Source organism: Schistocerca nitens, chromosome 7 (genome assembly GCF_023898315.1).
Source record: "Schistocerca nitens isolate TAMUIC-IGC-003100 chromosome 7, iqSchNite1.1, whole genome shotgun sequence".
Lineage (NCBI taxonomy): Eukaryota > Metazoa > Arthropoda > Insecta > Orthoptera > Acrididae > Schistocerca > Schistocerca nitens.
Genome location: NC_064620.1, coordinates 277376898 through 277389316, shown reverse-complemented (window position 1 = coordinate 277389316; position 12419 = coordinate 277376898).

The window sequence follows — 12419 nt, the reverse complement described above, 5'->3', positions numbered from 1 at the left end:
GATTCATCAGGTCCTCCTCGGCTACAGCCCCCAACAGATCATGACACACGGTTGCTCGTGGCGCACGGTCTTCATCCTCTAGCTGGTGAAGCATCTGGATACGATATGCCTTCTTTTTAGGGTGCACTGAAGTACTTTCCACACTGTGGATTTTGGCACGGATAGTTCACGACTCAGCCGGCGGGTAGATACCGTTGGACTTCTTTCGATAGCTTCCCTCACACGCTGTACAGATTGCGGGCTGACCGGTGGTCGCTCAGCGCGTTCTTCAGCTACAGATCCTGAATCTGTTGACGAGCTTCCAAATGTCAAGTCTTGTACGGCATCCTTCTGATACTTTCAAACAGCCACTGGACCTCAGCATAGGTTTCGCCACATAAACGACGTTCCAGAATTGTGATTCTTTCGGCAAATGTTAACACTGTGATGTCTTCACGGTACCTGTAACAGAAATAATCCATATGTACGTTTCCGCGAAATGGATAGTTACTTTATGGGTACCCTGTACAAGTTCTGTAATGTTTATTTGATTCAGAAGTTGATTGTAAACAAAATTTCTAGTTACATATCCAGGCAACTGCTTCACGTGTCTACAATGCGATTTTGTAAACGTCTCTATGCCAACGCCTCTTCGTAGCTCTATAGACGGCTATTATTTTCGCCTGCGGCCGTTTGTGCTTCGCACTTGAAAGCTGTCGCAAGCACTGCCAGGTGTGAGAGGTTTCAGTAAGTTGACCCGACTGCATTTGCGACATTTTGTTACGTATCTGACTATTTATGATGTCATATCTCTTGAACTATGTGTCGTGCAATTATATATTTGTGTAAGTACATTCGGCTGCGTATGTGCATACTGTCTGTGAAATTTGTTGCGAACAGAATTATTGGCATAGAAGTAATAAATTCAAGTGTAATACATGATGCTGCAGTTTTTCACGTAACTTCATTTTTATGACTTTATATCCCCTGAACTATAGCACGTAGGCGGTTCGTATATCCACAGGCATTGTTGCCTTACAGTAAGGGATGCAAATATCAAGTTTGGTTGAAGTTGGTCCCTTGGTTCAGGAGGAGATGTGGAACATACACATACATAACCATATACACATCCATTTATAGGATATGTATGGATACAACTTGTTTATATAGAGTTTGATATAATGAATTTAAGACATTAAAGAATCAAAGGAACTAAATCACTAAGGTACTAGTTATAACTCATTAAAACCGCTATAAACAAAAATAGTTTTTAAACAAGAGCAAAAAAGGTTGAGTTAAATGTTTATGCAAAAATAATGTATTGCAACAGTGAGCAAAAATGTTTGTTAAACAAATGAAGGATGGCAACGTAGCTATCAGTTGCAATCCCAATGTTTTTTAACTGCTAAGCTCTGCGAACCATTGTGAACAGAATCGCAGAGGGTATGTCCAATTGCACCAGTTATTAAGGCTTTCTCTCGTTCCATTCACGTATGGAGCGTGGGAAGAAATGATTGTTTAAGTGCCTCTGTGCGTGTTGTAATCAATCTAAGCTTGTCCTCATCTACATCTACTCTACGTGATTACTCTGCTATTCACAATAAACTGCCTGGCATCGATATGGAAGCGATATGTAGGGGGGTTTAGTATATTCCTAGAGACTTCATTTAAAGCCGGTTCTTGAAACTTTACAAGTAGGTTTTCTTGGGATTGTTTACCTTATCCTCAAGAGTCTGCCATTTTAGTTTCTTCTACGTTTCTGTGACACTCTCCTACGGGCCAAACAAACCTGTGGCCATTCGTACTGCTCTTCTCTGCATACGTTCAATATCCCCCGCTAGTCTTATTTGGTACTGATCCCACACATTTGAGCAATATACTACGATTGGTCGCACGAGTTATTTGTAAGGAAACTCCTTTGTAGATTGATTGCATTTCCCTAGTATTCTACCAATAAACTGAAGTCTGCTACCTACCTTACCCACGACTCAGCCTATGCCATCGTTACATTTCATGTCCCTACTATGCATTACTCCCAGATATTTGTATGAGTTTACTGATTCCAGCTGTGATTCAGATATTTATAGGATACTATGTTTTTTCTTTTTGTGAAGAGCACTATTTTATATTTCTGAATATTTAGGAAAAGCTGTCAATCTTTGCATCACTTTGAAATCTTATCAATGTCTGACTGAATATTTGAACAGCTTCGTTCAGACTGTACTTTGTTGTAGGTAACTGAATCATCTGTCGAAAGTCTGATGTTACTATTGATATTATCCGCAAGTTACTTCTACATCTGTCGACGACTTTCCATCCATGATAACATGCTGCGATCTCCCTACCAAGAGAAACTCAATCTAGTCATAAATTTCGTTTGATACCCCTTACGATGGCACTTTTGATAATAAGCGTGGGCATGGTACCGAGTCAAATGCTTTTCGGAAGTCGGGGAATGCTGCATCTACATGATTCCCTAGATCGTGGCTTTCAGGATATCATCTGAGAAAAATGTGAGTTGGGTTACACATGAGCCGTGTTTTCGAGATCCATATTGGTTGGCATGGAGGAGGTCGTTCTGTTCGAGATACCTCATCGTGTTCTAAGATTATTCAACCAATGGATGTCAAGGGTATTAGACGTTAGGTTTGTGGTTCACATCTACTATCCTGCTTGTAGGTAGATGTGACCTGCTCTTTTTTTCAGCTATTGGGCACTATTTTTTGTTCGAGATATCTAAGACAGATTATAGTTAACAGAGAGGCTAACTCAGTCGAAAATTGGGTGTAAAGTCTGGTAGGGATTATATCGCGCCGTGAGATTTTGTTCAGTTTTAACGAGTTCAGCTGTTTCTCAACGCCTCTGACTCCAACACCTGTTTCATTAATCTTTTCGATGGTACATGAGTGACTGGACGCTAACTTTGGTGCTACTGGGAGCCTTTACGTATGACCAGAAGTTCTTGGTTTTGTGAAAGATCATTTGAGATTTAGTATTCTTTGTCTATAGCCCTACGGTTAGCTTTATACCGGTTATGTAGCAGTGCCTTAGAAGTCTCTTTACATTGACTGTACACCGTGAAGGGTCTCTCCCATAATGAATTGTTCTACACCGAACATGTCTAGCCAGTGTATAGTCAACTATTCTTTTAAACTTGAGCCATAGTTCCATCACATGCCGCTGTCCTAAGCTACAAGTTTCAAGTTTTAAGTTCTTCCCTGAGAGGTGACACTACCGCTTCTCTGTCTACTGAATATATAGATCTTTCTGCTTGTTTTCGTAGCCCTTTGTAATTTGGTATTCAGTGTTGCTGTAAGTGCCTCAAAGCCATGATACCAGTTTTGATGAGGACGTCATCTAAGGGATCAGGTCTGTTTGTTGCCGTTAGATCTAATACACACTCGTCTCCAAGACAAAAAAAGGAGTGATGTACCACATAGGAATTATCCGAATGCGATGGAAATGGGTGGTAGATGTGATGCAACGTCTTCTCGGTTTTCAAGCAGCGTCTGTTTCAATAAATTTCTCAAGCTTTCGATGGCTGTCTCCACCATCGTCGTCAGGAGTGAAACTACCGACTGACGTCAGGTTTGGAGGACTCCGAGGACACAGATGTGATGTACACGTACAGACAAACAAACGATTACAATTTCAGAAAAATTGGATGATTTATTCAAAGAAAGAATTTCACGAACTAAGCAAGTCAATAATGCATTGGTTCACCTCTGACTCTTACGCAAGCAGTTATTCGGTTTGGCATTGACGAGTCGAGTTGTTGGATGTCCTTTGAGGGATATTGTGACAAATTCTGTCCAATTGGCGCGTTAGATCGTCAAAAAAGAATACCGAGTTGCTTGGAGGGCCTTGCCCATAATGCTCCAAAGGTTCTCAGTTTGGGAGAGATTTGGCAACCTTGCTTGAGGGGGGGGGGTGGGGCGGGGGGGTTGGCAAGCCCATAAATAGTAGAAACGCTCACTGTATGGAGGCTGCTGATATGTATGTAAGCCCAGGAAGGCTTGGCATTAAGGGCAACACAACGGAGTGTAGCATATCAAAAATGGTTCAAATGGCTCTGAGCACTATGGGACTTAACTTCTATGGTCATCAGCCCCCTAGAACTTAGAACTACTTAAACCTAACTAACCGAAGGACATCACACACATCCATGCCCGAGGCAGGATTCGAACCTGCGACCGTAGCGGTCGCGCGGCTCCAGACTGTAGCGCCTAGAACCGCTCGGTCACTCAGGCTGGCTGTAGCATATCGCCGACGTACCTCTGTGCTGTAAGGGTGGTGAATATGATAGCCAAAGGGGTGCACCTATGAAAAATAAATGGTACCCCAGACCATCACTGCTGGTTGTCGGGCCATATGGCGGGTGACAATCAGGTTGGTATCCCCATGTCGTCTGAGGCGTCTGCAGACGCGACTTCGCTGGTCATCGGCTCTGTTCGAAGCGGGACAATTCTACACCAGTCAGTGAAATTCCAGTCCGAAGAAGAATCTGAAGACGTTCTGGACAGCGCTGGGATGGCAACCTGATTGTCACGCCCCCTCCCTCCTTGCTCCCCCCCTCCCCAATACTGCTCGATAGCCACGAGTGATAGTCTGGGGTACCATTTCTTGTCACATCAGTATCCTTTTGTATGATATCCGCGTCATCCTTACAACACAGTGGCACGTAGATGATATTCTACGCCCCATTTTGTTGCTCTTAATGCCAAGCCACCATAGGCTAACATTTAAGCAAGATAATGCCCACCCACACATGGCGAGAGTTTCTACTGCTTATCTTTGTGGTCGCCAAATCATACTTTGGGCAGTAGGGTCGTCGGGTCTCTTCTTAACTGAGAACATTTGGAGCATTATGGGCAGGACCCTCCAAGCGTCTCGGGATTTTGACTATTTAAGGCGCCAATCGGACAGAATTTGGCACGATATTTCTCAGGAGGACATCCACAATGCTGTTAGTCAATACCGAGCCAAATAACTGCTTACATAAGGGCCAGAAGCTCTTTCTCTTGAAAGAATCATTCAGTTTTTCTGAAATTGTAATCATTAGTTGGTCTGTACATGTAGAACACATCTACCGATTCGGATAATTCCTTCGTGGTGCGTCGTTTTTTTGTCATGGAGTATATGTCCATGAGTGGGGTTCTGAACTATGTGTTGTAATATCTAATTTAAACACAATACTTCCCAGTAATATCTCTTGAACGAATAAAATTATCTGAAAAGCGTTTTCCCAGCTTCAAGAGCTCAAGAATACGCTTCTGATTACAGGAATGAAAAAAAAAAAGTTGGTCCTGATTTGGATGAAATGAGTTACGGCTTTCCGTAAAATCGAACTCACTGGCAAGAACTACACTTCCGTTAATCTGTATGATGGGGTCATGTGTGCTCCAGAAAATTTTGTTCTTTGTTCAGTTTTAATGCTTGTAACAGTAGTACTGCGGATAACAGTACCTTTGAGACAGTGTGTTCTGAGCTGGTTGTGAGGACCGTGTATAAAATTTTGTATGGTTTTATTTTCTTCATGGTTCAAGTACTTTACAATTTCCATTATTTCATTGACAAGGGTCCCAGTGTTATACTACATTAATGATTTCTGCATATAAACAACTCAGTGATGGCAAAACACTCCAGTTCTTTATACAATGAATTTTTGTTATAACAAAAAATGTTATTGTAATTCAAAAATTTAAAATTATTTTCACTCCACAGTATTATAACTATTAAGAGTAAATTGATTATAAGAGTATGTTTCATTTTGATTCTCCTAATTCTAAGAAAACTGGGGTCCTGATGACCCTACAGCACAAGTAGTCCAACAAAGACTTCACCATATTATTCACTGGTTAAACAGTATTTTACGAGTAAATTGTTTACAGCGATTTTGCCTACTGAACTGCCACAAATTTCACGCATCAGGTGCGGTCCACACATTGCACGTGAGGCATCTCGACGATCTGAGAGGTGACAGCTGACGTTCTTCGTATCAGCTGTCCACTGAACAATTCAGTCGAGTAAGTCCCTACCAGATAATTACGCTTGCGTTTTTTTATACTTACAATAGGTCTTACACCACAGAATTGAAGCAAAGACACTTTAATTTCTAGTATTTGTGGTGCACGCCGCTAGGCTGAAACCTGGATAGTCTGAGCGTAAACACGGCTTCGGAGTCAATATTGCTTAAGTTTCGATACTTTTTGTTTCGATAGCTATTAACAGTATCGATATCCAGTGTTCACTTTCATTACGTTTTAAGAAATTTCAGAGTATCGGTATCAGAAGTATCACATGGTGTTAGAGAAAATAATAGCCTTTCACTACTAGTTTAAAGATAGTTAAAATACATACATTACGCTTGAAAATCAAACACGGACGTAAAAATTACCTACACGCGCAGTCTGCAATAAATATATTGGATTACAGCAACATAACCCGTACTAGTCATATTAACCTTCTGATGCCCTGCGTACCATATATGTAAAATCACGTTTAAAACGCCGCAGAGACTGCAGTAAGCTGCCGCCTTTTTGTTTAATGCCTGATATAAGGTATTTATGAAACCTCTACGTCAATCTCTGGGGGCATTCGTATGAATCACTAGTGTAGATAATACGTGCCGAAGTGTTTTGTTGTCCGACTACAGCTGAGAACAGCCATATTTCGCCAGTTAGGATTGTTACATTCATTGTCTTGGTGTTGCCGTAGTCTTTTAAACACTTTGATACATTATTTCATGCTGATATACCATAAACAGTAAACAAAAATATAAATAACTATTCTTTACCGTGTGTCCAAATGTATCATATTGGGCAGTATGAAATAAAGTCGAGTTTGGATCATAAATTATTTCATATTTCCGAAATATTGTTTCTCAAGCCAAAATTTAGGTGACTATGAGTATGTTTTGGCTCTGTACGCGTGTGTTGAAGACACACTTCTTACTCTGGTAGAGTTCGATGTCAGTGAGGTAGACGATTTGTATTCAAATGTAGACGTGAACAAATATACCTAATATTAATTTTCCTTCTGAGGATAATACAAGGTCCGGCATAAAAAACTCCCCGATTACAAAGTAACGTGCAGCGGACAGTAGAAGGAGCAGAGTGGTGGAGGGCGCGTCGTTAAGTAGCTGCCTACGTGCCGTTTTCAGTGTACGCCATGGCGTGGTCTGGTGAACATCGTGCCTTCGTAGTGGAAGATTTTATTCGAAATGGCGAATCGCCTATTAATACTCAACGTGCTTTTCGCGTTCGCTTTGCGCTCGGACGACGGGACCCTGTTCCCGATAAGAAAACAATTTATTCTTGGGTTGCTAACTTTCGTGAGACAGGTTCCGCATTAAAAAGGAAACCACCTGGACGACCACGGACTGCAACAGGCCCCGGAAATGTTGATGCACTTAGAGCTTCAGTTCAACAACAATCTCCTCGACGATCCGCTAAAAAGCATGCGGCAGCATTACGGATATCTGATCGAAGTGTGAGAAGAATCTTGAATCGAGATCTTAAAATGCATCCTTACAAAATTGTAACTTCGCAGGAACTGAGTGAACGAGACTGTGGTGTCCGTGTAAGTTTGTGCCAAGACCTTCTTCGGAACATTCGTCCCAACGATATTGTGATTTTTTTTGATGAAGCACACTTTCACCTTGCCGGAACAGTGAACAGCCAAAATTGCAGGTACTGGTGTGAACACAATCCCCAAGAACTTCATCAACGACCACTTCATAGCCCTAAAGTAACAGTATGGTGTGCTGTTTACGATTCCGGAGTGATCGGTCCTTACTTTTTCGAAGAAAATGACAGGAATTTAACCGTCAACAGTGAACGCTATTGTGCCATGCTCCGCGACTTTCTCCAACCGCAACTAAGGGAGCTTTTTGGTGAAATAGAGAACGTGTGGTTCCAGCAAGATGGTGCTACAGCCCACACAGCGCGGCAGTCACTGGCATTGGTGAAGGAAATGTTTCCTGGACATGTGATCTCGTTGCGTGGAGACATTGGCTGGCCCCCACGATCGCCGGACTTAACGTCCTGTGATTTCTTTCTTTGGGACTATTTAAAAGCAAAAGTTTATGAACAACGTCCACAATCTTTACGAGCCCTGAAAGAAGCAATTACACAAGAGGTTGAAGCTATTCCACCTGAAATGACTCAAAGAGTAATGAATAACTTCAGGGAAAGACTCAATCAGTGTGTCGACAGTGCAGGAAGCCATTTAAGGGATGTTTTATTTAAAAATTTAAAAAGTAAGACCGTAAGAGTATTTTCTAAAATGGCATAATATGTACTTTTATTTAGTATAAATAAAATTGTTCTACCTTATTTGGTTTTGTTTTTATTAGCTTTCCTTAAAGGGGAGGTTTTTCTGCCGGACCTTGTAGGAGGATGGTATAATTGAAGAAGTGAAAACTCCATACAAGGAGATGACAGTGTTGCAGTAAAGTTAGATCTTCTATGATGGAAGAAAATATATTTCGGTCCTGTCATTGAACAATTTGTTCCTTTTCAAGTATTAGCTCCCACTAAACAAATGAGTCACTTGGAATAATTCATATTTATTGTTACAATGAAATGCTTGACATCTGGATGTGCAATCGGATTGGTAACAAGTTCAAAAGGCCAGAATATCAGTGAACGTAAGCAGCTTACATTGGAACAAAATAGGGTTTGCTCAGATGTCTAGTATTCATTGCTAATAGACCCTCCGTTAGAATTGTGAGGTTTCAGCTTGAAACGAGTTCGAAAAATTATTCAGTGTTCTCCACCATGAGAACACTGTATTGACAACAGATGAAATTAAAGATAATGATATGCTCTGAATAATTCGGATTTGGTGAAATCAATTTAGAAAAAAGAAAATAGTTTGAAAGAAATTCTAGAACAACACTCCAGTGTTGATGAAGCAGTGTTTGTTATCAGGCTTAAAACAGTTTACCAAAGGCAACATGTCAGGCGGGTGTTACAAAAGGTGTGGTAGTTCAGGAGCTTCTGACTTCACAAAATTTTTGTCATTTTTCAAGCTGCAGGTAATGCTGTATTTCTCCTTCTGCATGAAAATTCCCATCAGTCCTGAAAAATAAAGAATGGTGTTTTTGCACCAGAAGTTATAAATTCCATTAAATCAAAGTAGTAAACAAACTAGGAAATCTGATATTTCATGCTCTGTTCGTTCATGGGACAGATTCGTCACACCGCAATTTTGAGATTCAAAATGTTGAAAGTGTCAGACTGGTAGATGACAGAATGAAAAGAGGACGTAATAAGTAATGTAGGTCAGGAGGGCCTGAAACCAAAAAGACAACATACAATAATAATTAGCTTTCATGAGAAAAAAGGTTTAATTTGGTTAATGTTGGGCGTATCCCTTGCCTTGGACAAGTGGTTGGAATATTGATTTGTTTTCACTGAAGTTGGTCCATACAGACACATCACAATTCCCACGCTTTGTTTTGTATACAAAATAAGTGCTTTTGTCTTAAAGCAGCTTACTGTGACCTCCTTCATCTACATAGATACCCCGAAAATCACTGTACGTTGCGTGGCGAAAGGTACCCTGTACCACTACGTCATTTCCTTTGTTGTTCCATTCGCAAACAGAGCGAGGAACAAGTGACTGTTTATATGCCTCCGTATGAGTCCTAATTTCTCGAATCTTATCTTCGTGGTCCTTAGGCGTAATGTATGTTGGCGGCAGCAGAATCATTCAACAGTCACCTTTAAATGACGGTTTTCTAAATTTTCTCAATAGAAAGCTTGTAATGCGGCCCTTTGGTAATTATGTACGTAACACAATATTCATATGAAGACATATTATTTCTTTGTGGTTGGAATATTTGTTCATTGGTATACGACATGCAACTAAAGAACAATTCCCATATTTCGCCTTATATTCAAACAGAATACTTTTGACTAAAAATGATTATTGTATGTGAATGCTTTTGTCTTAGTGGTATAGGTTTATATAGATGCTCTGTAATAATGACCTACGTATTACAAAATTCACGAGATCTGTTCAAAACATTCCGTAACTTCACCCAAAAAAATTTTTACGCTTACCTTTTACTTATTGTGCATTGTCTCCTTTGAAATACTCTCCTCAACAATAATTGATACACTGCTCCAACGCCTTTTCCACTTCCAGAAGCAGTCTTGGTAAGCCTCTTGCCGGATCGCTCGATGCTCCGTCTGCGAATTTTCTATAATCTCGTCTATCGTTTCAACTCTTCGTCCTTTCATCTTTGCAAATAAAAAAAACTGTATGCAGGGCTAGGTCTGTAGATTACAGAGGATGAGGCAGCATAGTGACTTCATTTTTTGTCCAACAGTCATGCACCAACAGGGAAGAATGTGCGGGTGCGTTATCGTAATTCAAGAGCCATGAATTGTCTCGCCGCATTTAGGCAGTTTCCTTTTCACACTGCAACACGTCCCGACAGTAGCATCGACATAAAGTTTATCTCTCTGGCACGAATTCATGATCCTTCAAAGCAAAAGAAAACTATCAGCCTAGCTTTGATATTTGACCTGACCTGACGAACTCTTTTCGGTCTTGGAGAACCAAGTTAAATCTTTAGTAAGGCTCATTTGAAAGTGCTGTGTTAACAACTATGACAGCTAAAATATTACCTGCTAATGAATCACCATATGCATAAGAAGGGCGACAGCAAATGATTGTCCGGGAGGTGCAGGGATCAGCCTTTTACGGGATGTATGTATTACATTTCACAAAATGGACATCGTCGACATTCGAGAAATGTCCAGAACACACCATTAACTTGCACCATTAACACCGAATGAAAACTGGCGCGCAACAGTGATCACAAATGTTCGCACCATCAAGACCGAAGGCGAACTCTCTGGGAGTTGCTAACAGTGCAGGACGTTCAGCTAGTTATTTAATCTTAAAGAATGCATATACAATCATATTGGTGTAACGTGGTGATGAGGACTGATAGAATGTGATGGCATACAACCGAATGTCAAACAGTCTGTCGTGCAGCTTATCATGAAACTGGATGCCCTTTAAGGCGTAGCTGCAGACAGAACGATAATACATTTTATAGGAACGGAAAAAAACACCCAGAGGCTAAATTTGTCCAGTTTTTCTGTGTGATATGAACTGCAATGTAACACACTTTTGAGGAGGGATAATTTGCTGTAAAGGAGAATGAGACCAGGAACCAAGCAAAAGCAAGGAATTTTGACGAGCTACTGGCCAAAGGCAGTGCTCATTCTGTAGCTGTAGTTTTCTTACGACCGTTTTCCCACTCTTGCACCTCCAACTTCTCGGAGCACAATAAATAACTTTCCTTCCAAATTACCATCCAGATTAACAGTCGGCATAATTTTATACGAATGCATTATGATATTAGGTGATCTTGATACAACTCTCTTGGTACATCTGTTTTCCAGTATTCCTTTCATATGCATTTCCTCATCAAGTCCTGATTGGTCGTAGTTGAAAACAGAGTCGTTACTGAACGGTGGAATAAGTTTATTTCATCTACAATTTTCCGGGCCTTTGCGCAGTTTGCTATGCATCGTCAAGTTGAAATTTTGTTATCTTACGTCTTCCAATTCTGTAGCACTGTTTGATGTTATGCAACCATCCACTGCTTCCCATGAAATCACTGTACTCTACGTCGCGAGCAATTTGATGGGCATAACGTAGAAGGTCACTACCACGCCCATCCTCTAAATTGTATCGAGGATCGTTGAAATGTGCAAATATCTGTTTTTGTAACAAGTGTGCTTTGTCCTTCCTTGATTAACCGTACTTTTTCTTTTACACTGCACGGTCATATTGCTGCGAACTTATACGAAATCAGTTCATAAGTGTTTTTTCTTTTTCTGCTGTGCTGCAGATGATCTTTCATGTGTGTTGTTATGTCCAGTACCAGCTCCTTGGACAACGACTGACCTTTACTGCATTTCACTGGAGACGGGATTCGCGGCTCCCTGCCCGAAAAGGATGATGAGCTATGGCTCGACATCTATTTCAGTATCACTTTCGCTTGTAAAGCACAAATCGTCATCGTTGTACTCCTCATGTACACTGTCTGCATGATCTAGCGTATGCGACTACATACATTCGACTGATTCATTTTGCAGAAACTCTAATATTTCATCAGCCATCTCCTTCTCAGTCTGCAAAATTCCTTGGGTTCCCTTCTGAAGGAATGTAAGTGGCCGAGCCCACGAAACCGGATTAGCGCATACGACTGTGCTTCGCATCCTAAAGGAACGCTTGGGCATGCGATGGGTTCCGCATGACTTGACGAAAATGCAGAAATGGATGCTTTACGACGCTGCTCAGACGCACTTGGTGCGCTATCAACGCGAAGGAGAGGCTTTCTTAAGCCGTATCGTAACACTGGATGAGCCATGGGTATCGTACGAGCCAAAACTGAAAGGCCAATCCAACGA